This window comes from Oncorhynchus clarkii, chromosome 29, assembly GCF_045791955.1.
Source record: "Oncorhynchus clarkii lewisi isolate Uvic-CL-2024 chromosome 29, UVic_Ocla_1.0, whole genome shotgun sequence".
Lineage (NCBI taxonomy): Eukaryota > Metazoa > Chordata > Actinopteri > Salmoniformes > Salmonidae > Oncorhynchus > Oncorhynchus clarkii.
In genome coordinates, this window is record NC_092175.1 from 19905031 (window position 1) to 19919558 (window position 14528).

A 14528-nucleotide genomic window follows, 5' to 3' on the forward strand; every position below is an offset into this window, starting at 1 on the left:
TATGGCGGAGACATGCTGAGAGCTGCTCTCCACAATACAGACTATGTAGGAGACATGCTGAGAGCTGCCCTCCAATTTCCAGACTATGTGGGAGACATGCTGAGAGCTGCTCTCCACATTTCAGACTATGTGGGAGACATGCTGAGAGCTGCCCTCCACATTACAGACTATGTAGGAGACATGCTGAGAGCTGCTCTCCACATTACAGACTATGTGGGAGACATGCTGAGAGCTGCCCTCCACATTACAGACAATGTAGGAGACATGCTGAGAGCTGCCCTCCAATTTCCAGACTATGTGGGAGACATGCTGAGAGCTGCCCTCCAATTTCCACACAATGGGGGCGACATGCTGAGAGCTGCCCTCCAATTTCCAGACTATGTGGGAGACATGCTGAGAGCTGCCCTCCATATTACAGACTATGTGGGAGACATGCTGATAGCTGCCCTCCACATTACAGACTATGGGGGAGACATGCTGAGAGCTGCCCTCCATATTACAGACAATGTGGGAGACATGCTGAGTGCTGCCCTCCATATTGCAGACTATGTGGGAGACATGCTGAGAGCTGCCGTCCATATTACAGACTATGTGGGAGACATGCTGAGAGCTGCCTTCCATATTACAGACTATGTGGGAAACATGCTGAGAGCTGCCTTCCATATGACAGACTATGTGGGAGACATGCTGAGAGCTGCCCTCCATATTACTGAATTGTGGGGGAGATGCTGAGAACTGCCCTCCAATTTCCAGAATATGTTGGAGACATGCTGAGACCTGCCCTCCATATTACAGACTATGTGGGAGACATGCTGAGAGCTGCCCTCCAATTTCCAGACTATGTGGGAGACATGCTGAGAGCTGCCCTCCATATTACAGACTATTAGGGAGACATGCTGAGAGCTGCCCTCCATATTACAGACTATGTGGGAGACATGCTGAGAGCTGCCTTCCATATGACAGACTATGTGGGAGACATGGTGAGAGCTGCCCTCCATATTACAGACTACGTGGGAGACATGCTGAGAGCTGCCCTCCATATTACAGACTATGTGGGAGACATGCTGAGAGCTGCCCTCCATATTACAGACTACGTGGGAGACATCCTGAGAGCTGCCCTCCACATTACAGACTATGGGAGAGACATGCTGAGAGCTGCCCTCCAAATTGCCGACTATGGCGGAGACATGCTGGGAGCTGCTCTCCACAATACAGACTATGTAGGAGACATGCTGAGAGCTGCCCTCCAATTTCCAGACTATGTGGGAGACATGCTGAGAGCTGCTCTCCACATTTCAGACTATGTGGGAGACATGCTGAGAGCTGCCCTCCACATTACAGACTATGTAGGAGACATGCTGAGAGCTGCTCTCCACATTACAGACTATGTGGGAGACATGCTGAGAGCTGCCCTCCACATTACAGACTATGTAGGAGACATGCTGAGAGCTGCCCTCCAATTTCCAGACTATGTGGGAGACATGCTGAGAGCTGCCCTCCAATTTCCACACAATGGGGGCGACATGCTGAGAGCTGCCCTCCAATTTCCAGACTATGTGGGAGACATGCTGAGAGCTGCCCTCCATATTACAGACTATGTGGGAGACATGCTGATAGCTGCCCTCCACATTACAGACTATGGGGGAGACATGCTGAGAGCTGCCCTCCATATTACAGACAATGTGGGAGACATGCTGAGTGCTGCCCTCCATATTGCAGACTATGTGGGAGACATGCTGAGAGCTGCCGTCCATATTACAGACTATGTGGGAGACATGCTGAGAGCTGCCTTCCATATTACAGACTATGTGGGAAACATGCTGAGAGCTGCCTTCCATATGACAGACTATGTGGGAGACATGCTGAGAGCTGCCCTCCATATTACAGAATTGTGGGGGAGATGCTGAGAACTGCCCTCCAATTTCCAGAATATGTTGGAGACATGCTGAGAGCTGCCCTCCATATTTCAGACTATGTGGGAGACATGCTGAGAGCTGCCTTCCAATTTCCAGACTATGTGGGAGACATGCTGAGAGCTGCCCTCCATATTACAGACTATTAGGGAGACATGCTGAGAGCTGCCCTCCATATTACAGACTATGTGGGAGACATACTGAGAGCTGCCCTCCACATTACAGACTATGTGGGAGACATGCTGAGAGCTGCCCTCCATATTGGAGACTATGTGCCAGACATGCTGAGAGCTGCCCTGCATATTACAGACTATGTGGGAGACATGCTGAGAGCTGCCCTCCATATTACAGAATTGTGGGGGAGATGCTGAGAACTGCCCTCCAATTTCCAGAATATGTTGGAGACATGCTGAGAGCTGCCCTCCATATTACAGACTATGTGGGAGACATGCTGAGAGCTGCCCTCCAATTTCCAGACTATGTGGGAGACATGCTGAGAGCTGCCGTCCATATTACAGACTATGTGGGAGACATGCTGAGAGCTGCCCTCCATATTACAGACTATGTGGGAGACATACTGAGAGCTGCCCTCCACATTACAGACTATGTGGGAGACATGCTGAGAGCTGCCCTCCATATTGGAGACTATGTGCCAGACATGCTGAGAGCTGCCCTGCATATTACAGACTATGTGGGAGACATGCTGAGATACTGCCCTCCTTATTGGAGACTGTGGTAGAAATCTAGAGAGCTGCCCTCCATATTACAGACTATGTGCCAGACATGCTGAGAGCTGCCCTCCATATTACAGACTATGTGGGAGACATGCTGAGAGCTGCCTTCCATATGACAGACTATGTGGCAGACATGGTGAGAGCTGCCCTCCATATTACAGACAATGTGGGAGACATGCTGAGTGCTGCCCTTCATATTGCAGACTATGTGGGAGACATGCTGAGAGCTGCCGTCCATATTACAGACTATGTGGGAAACATGCTGAGAGCTGCCCTCCACATTACAGACTATGTGCCAGACATGCTGAGAGCTGCCCTGCATATTACAGACTATGTGGGAGACATGCTGAGATACTGCCCTCCTTATTGGAGACTGTGATAGAAATCCAGAGAGCTGCCCTCCATATTACAGACTATGTGCCAGACATGCTGAGAGCTGCCCTCCATATGACAGACTACGTGGGAGACATGCTGAGAGCTGCCCTCCAATTTCCAGACTATGTGGGAGACATGCTGAGAGCTGCTCTCCACATTACAGACTATGTGGGAGACATGCTGAGAGCTGCCCTCCACATTACAGACTATGTAGGAGACATGCTGAGAGCTGACCTCCAATTTCCAGACTATGTGGGAGACATGCTGAGAGCTGCCCTCCAATTTCCACACTATGGGGGCGACATGCTGAGAGCTGCCCTCCAATATCCAGACTATGTGGGAGACATGCTGAGAGCTGCCCTCCAAATTACAGACTATGTGGGAGACATGCTGATAGCTGCCCTCCACATTACAGACTATGGGGGAGACATGCTGAGAGCTGCCCTCCATATTACAGACAATGTGGGAGACATGCTGAGTGCTGCCCTCCATATTGCAGACTATGTGGGAGACATGGTGAGAGCTGCCCTCCATATTACAGACTACGTGGGAGACATGCTGAGAGCTGCCCTCCATATTACAGACTATGTGGGAGACATGCTGAGAGCTGCCCTCCATATTACAGACTACGTGGGAGACATCCTGAGAGCTGCCCTCCACATTACAGACTATGGGAGAGACATGCTGAGAGCTGCCCTCCAAATTGCCGACTATGGCGGAGACATGCTGAGAGCTGCTCTCCACAATACAGACTATGTGGGAGACATGCTGAGAGCTGCCCTCCAATTTCCAGACTATGTGGGAGACATGCTGAGAGCTGCTCTCCACATTACAGACTATGTGGGAGACATGCTGAGAGCTGCCCTCCACATTACAGACTATGTAGGAGACATGCTGAGAGCTGCTCTCCACATTACAGACTATGTGGGAGACATGCTGAGAGCTGCCCTCCACATTACAGACTATGTAGGAGACATGCTGAGAGCTGCCCTCCAATTTCCAGACTATGTGGGAGACATGCTGAGAGCTGCCCTCCAATTTCCACACTATGGGGGCGACATGCTGAGAGCTGCCCTCCAATTTCCCGACTATGTGGGAGACATGCTGAGAGCTGCCCTCCACATTACAGACTATGTGGGAGACATGCTGATAGCTGCCCTCCACATTACAGACTATGGGGGAGACATGCTGAGAGCTGCCCTCCATATTACAGACAATGTGGGAGACATGCTGAGTGCTGCCCTCCATATTGCAGACTATGTGGGAGACATGCTGAGAGCTGCCGTCCATATTACAGACTATGTGGGAGACATGCTGAGAGCTGCCTTCCATATTACAGACTATGTGGGAAACATGCTGAGAGCTGCCTTCCATATGACAGACTATGTGGGAGACATGCTGAGAGCTGCCCTCCATATTACAGAATTGTGGGGGAGATGCTGAGAACTGCCCTCCAATTTCCAGAATATGTTGGAGACATGCTGAGAGCTGCCCTCCAATTTCCAGACTATGTGGGAGACATGCTGAGAGCTGCCCTCCATATTACAGACTATTAGGGAGACATGCTGAGAGCTGCCCTCCATATTACAGACTATGTGGGAGACATACTGAGAGCTGCCCTCCACATTACAGACTATGTGGGAGACATGCTGAGAGCTGCCCTCCATATTGGAGACTATGTGCCAGACATGCTGAGAGCTGCCCTGCATATTACAGACTATGTGGGAGACATGCTGAGATACTGCCCTCCTTATTGGAGACTGTGGTAGAAATCCAGAGAGCTGCCCTCCATATTACAGACTATGTGCCAGACATGCTGAGAGCTGCCCTCCATATTACAGACTATGTGGGAGACATGCTGAGAGCTGCCTTCCATATGACAGACTATGTGGGAGACATGGTGAGAGCGGCCCTCCATATTACAGACTACGTGGGAGACATGCTGAGAGCTGCCCTCCATATTACAGACTATGTGGGAGACATGCTGAGAGCTGCCCTCCATATTACAGACTACTTGGGAGACATCCTGAGAGCTGCCCTCCACATTACAGACTATGGGAGAGACATGCTGAGAGCTGCCCTCCACATTGCCGACTATGGCAGAGACATGCTGAGAGCTGCTCTCCACAATACAGACTATGTGGGAAACATGCTGAGAGCTGCCCTCCAATTTCCAGACTATGTGGGAGACATGCTGAGAGCTGCTCTCCACATTACAGACTATGTGGGAGACATGCTGAGAGCTGCCCTCCACATTACAGACTATGTATTAGACATGCTGAGAGCTGCTCTCCACATTACAGACTATGTGGGAGACATGCTGAGAGCTGCCCTCCACATTACAGACTATGTAGGAGACATGCTGAGAGCTGCCCTCCAATTTCCAGACTATGTGGGAGACATGCTGAGAGCTGCCCTCCAATTTCCACACTATGGGGGCGACATGCTGAGAGCTGCCTTCCAATTTCCAGACTATGTGGGAGACATGCTGAGAGCTGCCCTCCACATTACAGACTATGTGGGGGACATGCTGAGAGCTGCCCTCCATATTACAGACTATGTGGGAGACATGCTGAGAGCTGCCCTCCACATTACAGACTATGGGGGAGACATGCTGAGAGCTTCCCTCCACATTGCCGACTATGGCGGAGACATGCTGAGAGCTGCCCTCCACATTGCCGACTATGGCGGAGACATGCTGAGAGCTGCCCTCCATATTACAGACTATGTGGGAGACATGCTGAGAGCTGCCCTCCATATTACAGACTACGTGGGAGACATCCTGAGAGCTGCCCTCCACATTACAGACTATGGGGGAGACATGCTGAGAGCTTCCCTCCACATTGCCGACTATGGCGGAGACATGCTGAGAGCTGCCCTCCACATTGCCGACTATGGCGGAGACATGCTGAGAGCTGCCCTCCACATTACAGACTATGTGGGAGACATGCTGAGTGCTGCCCTCCGCATTACAGACTATGTGGGAGACATGCTGAGAGCTGCCCTCCAATTTCCAGACTATGTGGGAGACATGCTGAGAGCTGCCCTCCAATTTCCACACTATGGGGGCGACATGCTGAGAGCTGCCCTCCAATTTCCAGACTATGTGGGAGACATGCTGAGAGCTGCCCTCCACATTACAGACTATGGGGGAGACATGCTGAGAGCTGCCCTCCATATTACAGACAATGTGGGAGACATGCTGAGAGCTGCCCTCCACATTACAGACTATGGGGGAGACATGCTGAGAGTTGGCCTCCATATTACAGACTATGTGGGAGACATCCTGAGAGCTGCTCTTTAGTGTTACTGTACCAGCCCTTGTTCTCTCATTAACACCACATCTTCATCAGCCCTTATCGGAGATGATTATCAGTATGACACCGTTGTGCTTACAAAAACAGTTCTGTTTCTGACTCATTGAAACAAAACAGAAAGATGACAGATAGTGTCAGTTGCCTTGCACCTCTACACACAGTGCATACTGTACACATATTGTAGATCTGTTTTTCTGTGCCACAGGTCAGGACTTCCTGTAACGAGTGCGCTGAGAGTCAGGAAGCAAGTTCAGGGAGTTAGTGTTTTAATAAATTAAGAAACAAAGAACACAAACCACAAACAACGCACCAACATGTAAACACAGTCAATTATCCTGAGGAAAGAACCAATGGGTGTGACAGATATACGGAAGATAATCAAGGAGGTGATTGAGTCCAGGTGAGTGTCATGAGGCGCAGGTGCGCGAGACGATGGTGACAGGTTCGCGGGATAATCAGCAGCCTGATGACCTAGAGGGCGGAGAGGGAGTATAGGTGACACTTCCTATGTGAATCATGTTTTTGGAGGAATATATTGTGGTCACATTGACCTTCACATTAGCAGTGACACTCAGAGACAGTTGTCTGTGTCCGTGACAGACTGAGACAGATTGCCGGGGCCCGGGCAGTGCCACACGCTCTGTATGCAAAACAAGGTGTTCCCACATTAATTCCCATCAAAATGCCAGCTCTTAATCACAATTTACCAAATGAGCCATCTATCAATCCAGCAGAAGGCTACTGTAAGCTCCAGGCCAGCGGCAACACTGAAATTTGATTAAGTCGACCTCGTGCTGATTGAGACGTTGTCCTGCCTTTGCATGTCTTTAACTCATCACACAAAGGAGGGTCCATCGGTGGCAATGCAGCGGGGTGCAGCTCAGCTGTTGAAACCTGCTTAGTAGCATGTCTATTCGATATATTCTAATCAATCAGATGAAAGGAAAATACCTTCTGTAGGACCAGCTGTTTTCAAGGTGCACCCTTTTTGTGTCAGCGTATTTAATTATTTTAAAGCACCACATCCTGTGGCTTTAGAGTGCAGGTTAGAAGGGAGGAGTGCTGTTGTGTTTCAGAGAGTGCAGGACTCAGGAGCATGAGTGCACGGAAGTGTTGCCTAATGATTCTCCCTCCAGCCAGAGTGGAGGTCAGAGACTCAGGGTCAAATGAAAAGTCAAGATGTAAGGCAGCAGGCACATGGAGGAGGAGGACAACGAGGTCTGGTGAAAAGCACTGAAGAGTCACTCCTGGTGTGGCAAGGTTGTCTAATGGCCACTGTTCGGCCGTGCCGAGAGGAAGTTGACTAATTGAGTTGTTGCACTATCCACAGATGGCTTTTAGGACATGTTCATTCACCTGCTACAGTATGTGCCTCACCGCCACTCGCGGCTGCAGTCAAATGGCCTCCAGACTGGACAATACAACTGAGGACCTGCCCTGAAAATGTGGCTGTTAGCGCAAATACAATTAGCACTCAATTACATTTTATCCCCTCCTGAAAAACGTCTGCCTAAATGAGGGACAAGGTTCTCTATAGTGGTATCGTATAGAGGTCACTATAGAGGTTCAATATTGTTTATAAGGTATCCTTTCCCCCAACAAATTATGAATAATTTGCAGATAGATTTAGTGTACTTAGATTCTAAATGTGCAGGCTGCAGGGAAAACAAGGAACGACTTCTGAAAAAAGAATGGGTAACACTTGGATAGTCCTCTACCACTGGGTGTCCACTAACCCAAACCGTAGCTACATGTCCGCATCCCAGTTCAACCCTCACCCTCAACCCTAACCCTATAGTAATACATAGTAATACAATACTACTTACAGCAGTAATGCCTTAACTAACCCTAACCAAGCTGTTGGGTGTCAACAGATTTGCAGTAGGTGGTTTGTTGGTAGTATTATCATCTATAGAACATCCATTCGGGGACTATTCGATTGAAGTGGGACCTAGGTTTATACATGTTACCTACAATAGTCTTTGTTGTCAAAAGCTAGGTGAAGATAAGACAGACTGCTCTGACATTCACATCTCAAGTGTTTTCTTCACAACAACTTTTGTCTCCCTCTTCTCACATTGTACTCCTGCCTGGTACATTGTTCCCAAACAGAGTCTGGTGAACAGAGCTTATCAAGCCGTCCTTTTTTCAGCCAGGCAGGCTGTCGCTCCAGATGGTCCAGACTGTTTCAGGTGTGACTTTAGTGAGAGAGTCATGTGCTGTGTTGACATCTCCTCTTCCTCAGATGTGGAGGCAGCTGGGGGCTGTAGCTTCACTGTTTTGGTGTGGATATGGAGATGGTGTGTGTGTGTGTGTGTGTGTGTGTGTGTGTGTGTGTGTGTGTGTGTGTGTGTGTGTGTGTGTGTGTGTGTGTGTGTGTGCCCCTGTGTGTGTGTGTGTGTGTGTGTGCCCCTGTGTGTGTATGTGTTTGTGCATGTGGTGAAGCTGGGATGAACATGCCCCATCACACACACACACACACACACTTTAGAGTTGGTGGTCTGTCTGTCTGTCTGTCCGGGACCAGGGGTCTCCCCAGCTCCGGATGGCTGTGTGGCGTCTGTCTGTCCGGGACCAGGGGTCTCCCCAGCTCCGGATGGCTGTGTGGCGTCTGTCTGTCTGGGATCAGGGGTCTCCCCAGCTCCGGATAGCTGTGTGGCGTCTGTCTGCCAGGGACCAGGGGTCTCCCCAGCTCCGGATGGCTGTGTGGCGTCTGTCTGTCCTGGACCAGGGGTCTCCCCAGCTCCGGATGGCTGTGTGGCGTCTGTCTGTCCGGGACCAGGGGTCTCCCCAGCTCCGGATGGCTGTGTGGCGTCTGTCATGGCCAGGGACAACGTGGTGGGTCCGATTTGGAGCTGAGTCCTGATACTCTGGGGGTCACAGAGAGGTCAGGGGAGGGACTGGAGCCGTGCTGTAGGTCAGGGTTGATGCTCAGCATTGGAGGGGGGCATGGGTAGTCTGGGCTGGAGTAGTTTGGGGGTCTGTGGGGTTTATAAGGTGACAGGTGCAGACTTTGATTCATCATCAGTTCAACACCAAAGGGCCGCTCATGCAGACAGACAGACAGACACACATATACTGAGGCACGGCGTCAGCGTAGCAATGGCTAGAAGGGGGGCTCTGGTCTCTGTGAGTCGCACCCTGCCAAACACCCTGGACTTGACTGCGACTGGAGCTATGATCTGAAGGGTCTGCTGCTTAGGGTCATGGCAGGATTCTCCTCCGTGCTTCACATTGTTTTCATATTTATTGCACAGACACGTTTTAGATGTTGCTTTTCAAAGGCAGTTAGATTTATGACCACTGTAGAGGGTCAGTCAGTCCCGTTCTGGGGCAGGGCCTGGCCATCACAGGAGGTTGGTGGCACCTTAATTGGGGAGGACGGGCTCATGATAATGGCTGGAGTGGAGTAAGTGGAATGGTATTAAATGCCATTCCATTTGCTCCGTTCCAGCCATTATTATGAGCCGCCCTACCCTCAGCAGCCTCCACTACTGGCCATTCACCTTGACCACATGTCTACTATGTGCCTCAGTTACTGATGTGTACAGTTAAAATCATTACCTGTTGTAAGATGGTCAGCCATCAACTTGTAAAGCATCACCTTAAAGGATTAGACCTCGGCATCTTCTATAGCAGGGATCATCAACTAGATTCAGCCGCGGGCCAATTTGTTCTTGAGTGGATGGACGGGGGGGCTGGAACATAATTACAAATCATTTATAGACTGCAAATCGACTGCAAGAAGCCCTAACAGATAACATTTTGTCTAAAACATAATATTGCTTACATTTGTATACGATCACATGTCTCTGTATTATGTGTGGGAAATCATGGGAACAGATTTCCAACATTTTAATCAGTTGGAGCTGATATCCTGGTGTTTTTACAGTCTTTTATGCACAGCCATGAAAAAATAAACAATAATAAACACACACACACACACATATATATATATATACTTTTTTGTATAACAAAATATAACAACCAGCAGGCCACCATGGGGAAACCTGTCTGTAAGCTATAATATGATAAAAGATTATCAACATGGAAGTCTTATTATTCAAAAGTGTAATGATATTTCATCTCTGTCAACTAATTATCCTACATTTAACTCCCATGGAGACAAAAAAAAGAAGAACACACCCAAAATCCGAGTGAAACATCACTATTTTCTCAGAGCAAGTACTGTATCTTATATTAGCCCTAATATTATTTCCTAAGATCGATCTCCAGTCTCCCTGTGTGAGGCTTGCCAGCCATCTAAAACCTGTGTTATCTTCCAGATGGCTACAAGGACTAGCTCCTGCAAAGCTTCCTCTCCAAGCAGAGAGCCATTAAAAGCTTTTGTTTACAGGCTCCCTGTTGAAGCGATAGAAAATCTGCCAATTTGGCAGCCTGTTGGAAAACATCTGATTTTGTCTGCAAGTGTTTTCGGACTCTGTTCTACATTTGCATAAATCGTTTTCGTTTCCGGGGCCTAAAAGGAGTGCGCAGTGGCAGTGTTGCAGTTTCCTTTCCTGTAAATCTTTCATTCGCAGGCTATTACATCCTTCAGGCCAAATGAAAACTCCACTTAACACTTCAGCCAAAGTAAATAGAGGGAGATAGAAGCGCTGGGGACTTCAAAGCCCAGAGTATTAGTCTCTTCTGAGCCAACATCAAATAGGCTCCACGCAAAAACAATCTGTCATTTCCTCTGGGAATAAAATATTGAAGCGAATTAATCCCCTGTGATGATGCACAGAGTGAAGATTTACCTGAGAGCGCTTAGGCAGCTGGGATGTTGAGATTCTTATTGAATGGAATTTGACACATCTGAGGGGAATCTGGGGCTTGGGTTGCACATTTGGCAAAAGAGATGGTTTCTGTTTTCCTGGTTTTATTGAAATGGGTTAAGTGGTAGTCATGAGGGGATGTACAGTATGTGATGAAAAAAAAAGCGCAGGTTAGTGTTTTTCATCATGAATCTTGTTCTGGAGGCAGCTCTGCAGAGTGTCCACTAGTTGGCACAGACACAAAGTCATTAAATCTGATTTGAAACCTAATCTAACCTTAAACCTAACCTTAACCACAATGCTAACCCTAATGCCTAACCCTAACCTTAAATGAAGACCAAAAAGCACATTTTTTGTTTTCATGGATTTAATCAAACAGCCGAGCACAAATAATTTGATCAGGATAGTCCTGAGTGTTTGCTCCTGAGATGGGTGGATTCTAGATTAGAGCACATTGTTACTGTAAATCTTTACATCAACATTGAACATCCAAATTTCCACAGAGGTTAAGTGAAGGGAAACCCCTCTAAAACTCTGTAAGTCAGTAACAATACAAGGCCAGTTATTAGTAAACAACAGTCAAATATGTTAACGAGCTTGATATAGTTTGGGATTTGCACTTTTGGGATTAGTCTATTGACACCATTGTTCCAGGCAAAACTCAATTAAACTCAAGTATTAGAAAGGATTTGACATATGAAATAGGATCCTAAAGGTTATGTTTTTGAGACCACAGGACAATTGACTGTGAGGATTGCCTTGTTTTGCACTTCCGCAGTGCTTTATTTCTCCACAAGGGAGAGTTGTTGTCCAACAGATCACACAGAGACAGATGAGCCATTACATTTCTATAAGCCACACTGCAGTAGCTCGCATTCAAGTTATTTCACATGATGTTCTTTCTTAATTAATGGGATCTGAAATTAACAATGGGTGTAACCACACAAACTGTCATGGGCACACACCCATGGGCACACACCCACAGAGCGAGGCACCAATTCAGAGTGCCACATAAATGCAAGGTCTTGCTGCAGGCACTTACACTGCAATCTCCTGAAAATATGTCTCTCTGTCTCTCTGTCTCTCCTCTGCTAGTCCATTCAAGTTTCATTTGAAAACGTGATTGATATCAAAGCCAGGATCTTCTCTTGATCATTACATAGATAGGCAACAAGGAAGACATATTGAATCTATTAACTAGCTTTCTATCCTTGCATATTCCCCAGAACTATATCTAAAATATAATCAACTAAGCATGACTAGAAGCAGAGAATTTGCATGTTTTATTTTCTCTACCTCATTTGGGTTGGCATTTGGCATTGCACTGTAAAACAACACTAATGTTTGCCAAACTAATTTCAACTGATAGACTAATACTGTTGCTAGAGTGCCTTGATGACGGCATGCAAGCAAAAAATGCATTGTTTACGTGTGCTATCGGCCCACTGTTGGTCTAAAAGCACTACAAAGTGGAAGTCTGTACACTCATTACAATAACGCCACAACCATTTGTCTTTTTCAACAGGTTTCATTAGAGAAGAGCACGTCATCGATAGCAGAAATAGCCATCCCACGGATCCTGCCTTGTTTCTAATGCTTTCTAGCAGACCACTGTAGCTCCTCTATCTCTATTCTCTGCCTTCTCTGGTTTTAATTTGGCCTTATTAATCATAAAAGCATCACCAAGCAGCCGTTGTAGGGTAAACTGAGAGGAGAAATGAGCCCCTAAAAATTCCTTTTTCACTCAAGTGGACAAACACAACAAGGAACACAAAGGAAAGGTTCTCTGCTCCCAGATCAAATGGCAAGGAGACAGAAGAGAAACAGTACTGTAGACGTGGTAGCTCCAGTTGCTCACACATACATGAGCTACACACACACACACACATGCATGGACACGGACACACACACATACACACACACACGCACATGCACACGCGCGCGCGCGCACACACACACACACACGCACACACACACACCTATGCACGGAAACAGACACACGCGTATGTGCATACACACAGACAGACACAGACCCAGACAGATACACGCTTGATAGATAAGGACACTGAAGGGTAAAGAAGAGACTTTGGAGAGTCAAGCTTCTTATCTTGTACCTGTTGGAGAGTGAGGTTAATGTTTTGACATTCTCTTTTTAAGCTGGCAGCCTTCTGACTGCCTATGTTTTTAGTCAGCAGTCTCTATTTCTATGCAACAGATGTGTCCCACTGTCAGTAGGGCCTCTGACAAAGGAAGATGGAGAGCGCACTCTTCTTTTAAACAGTTGCATGTGGGGTTTCCCCTTTCCGCCGGCCGGCCAGGCGTTAGTGAGGAACAGTCGCCACTCTACACTCCTCTGCTCCATTCCATATCTAATTCTAATGGTGGGGGAAAAAAAGGTTTAATTGATGGCTTTCCATGTGCAAAACTTCCATGAAAAAATACCCTGAAAAATAAGAGAAAGGAGTGAGAATTATTATGCTGTCTGTGGCCAGTTTGATGATTCATTCAATGAATGTAGACTATCTCCAACAAAGAGGGAATTCTGAGAAGAACTTGAAGGCATTTGATGTTGATTGGAGGGTATTATTGTATGACCCCATAGTTCATAGCAGAGTATGAATTCAGTGTTTTTAATGCACATTATATTCATACTGTATATGCAGTGTATACTGCGTATACACAGTGTATACACTAGGTTGTTTTGTGGGTCCTCACAACCTGTGGAGAGTGCATGCTGTTGTTAGCTGAGAATAATGTTGCAGGATATGTTTGGCTGTAATGAATGGTAGAACATAAGAGAAGGAAGATAAAGGCAAACAGTTTGTTGTTTTGATTTCACCTTAACCTGTTCAAAAATAAATCACCATAGGATTTTAACTAAGGGATTGTTTCTACCTACTGTATGCATAACTTGAAAGCCTTCCAAAAAAGTATTATAATATGCACAATTCACCTAATTTCACTTTATAGTCTATTTCTGTTTCTTTGGTGTGAAAATAGAATAATAAAATCAGCTTAAATTATATTTCTCCTACAACTGATTTAGCCTATTTTGCAACCATAATTTTGGAAACTTTTCACACCCGTATCTCCTAAATGTCTAAACAGTTGAAAAGACGTGGAAGTGATATTAGATACCTGAATGTCTGTGCCGCAATTGATTTTGAAACTGTGGCAGAAAAATCTTTGCTGAAGGCATGCGGACACAGATAAGCGACTGCAAGCATACATTATTGGCTTGACAAGAACTATGAGAGCTAAATTATATTCCACCGTGAAATTCTTATTTTTCATGATCACTAACACTGCTTTCCAATTTAATCAGCTTCAATAATTTACATTTTTATACCATGAAATATACAAGAACAACTTACATTAGGCTACACTAGCTAGTTGTTGTTCATTTATAAT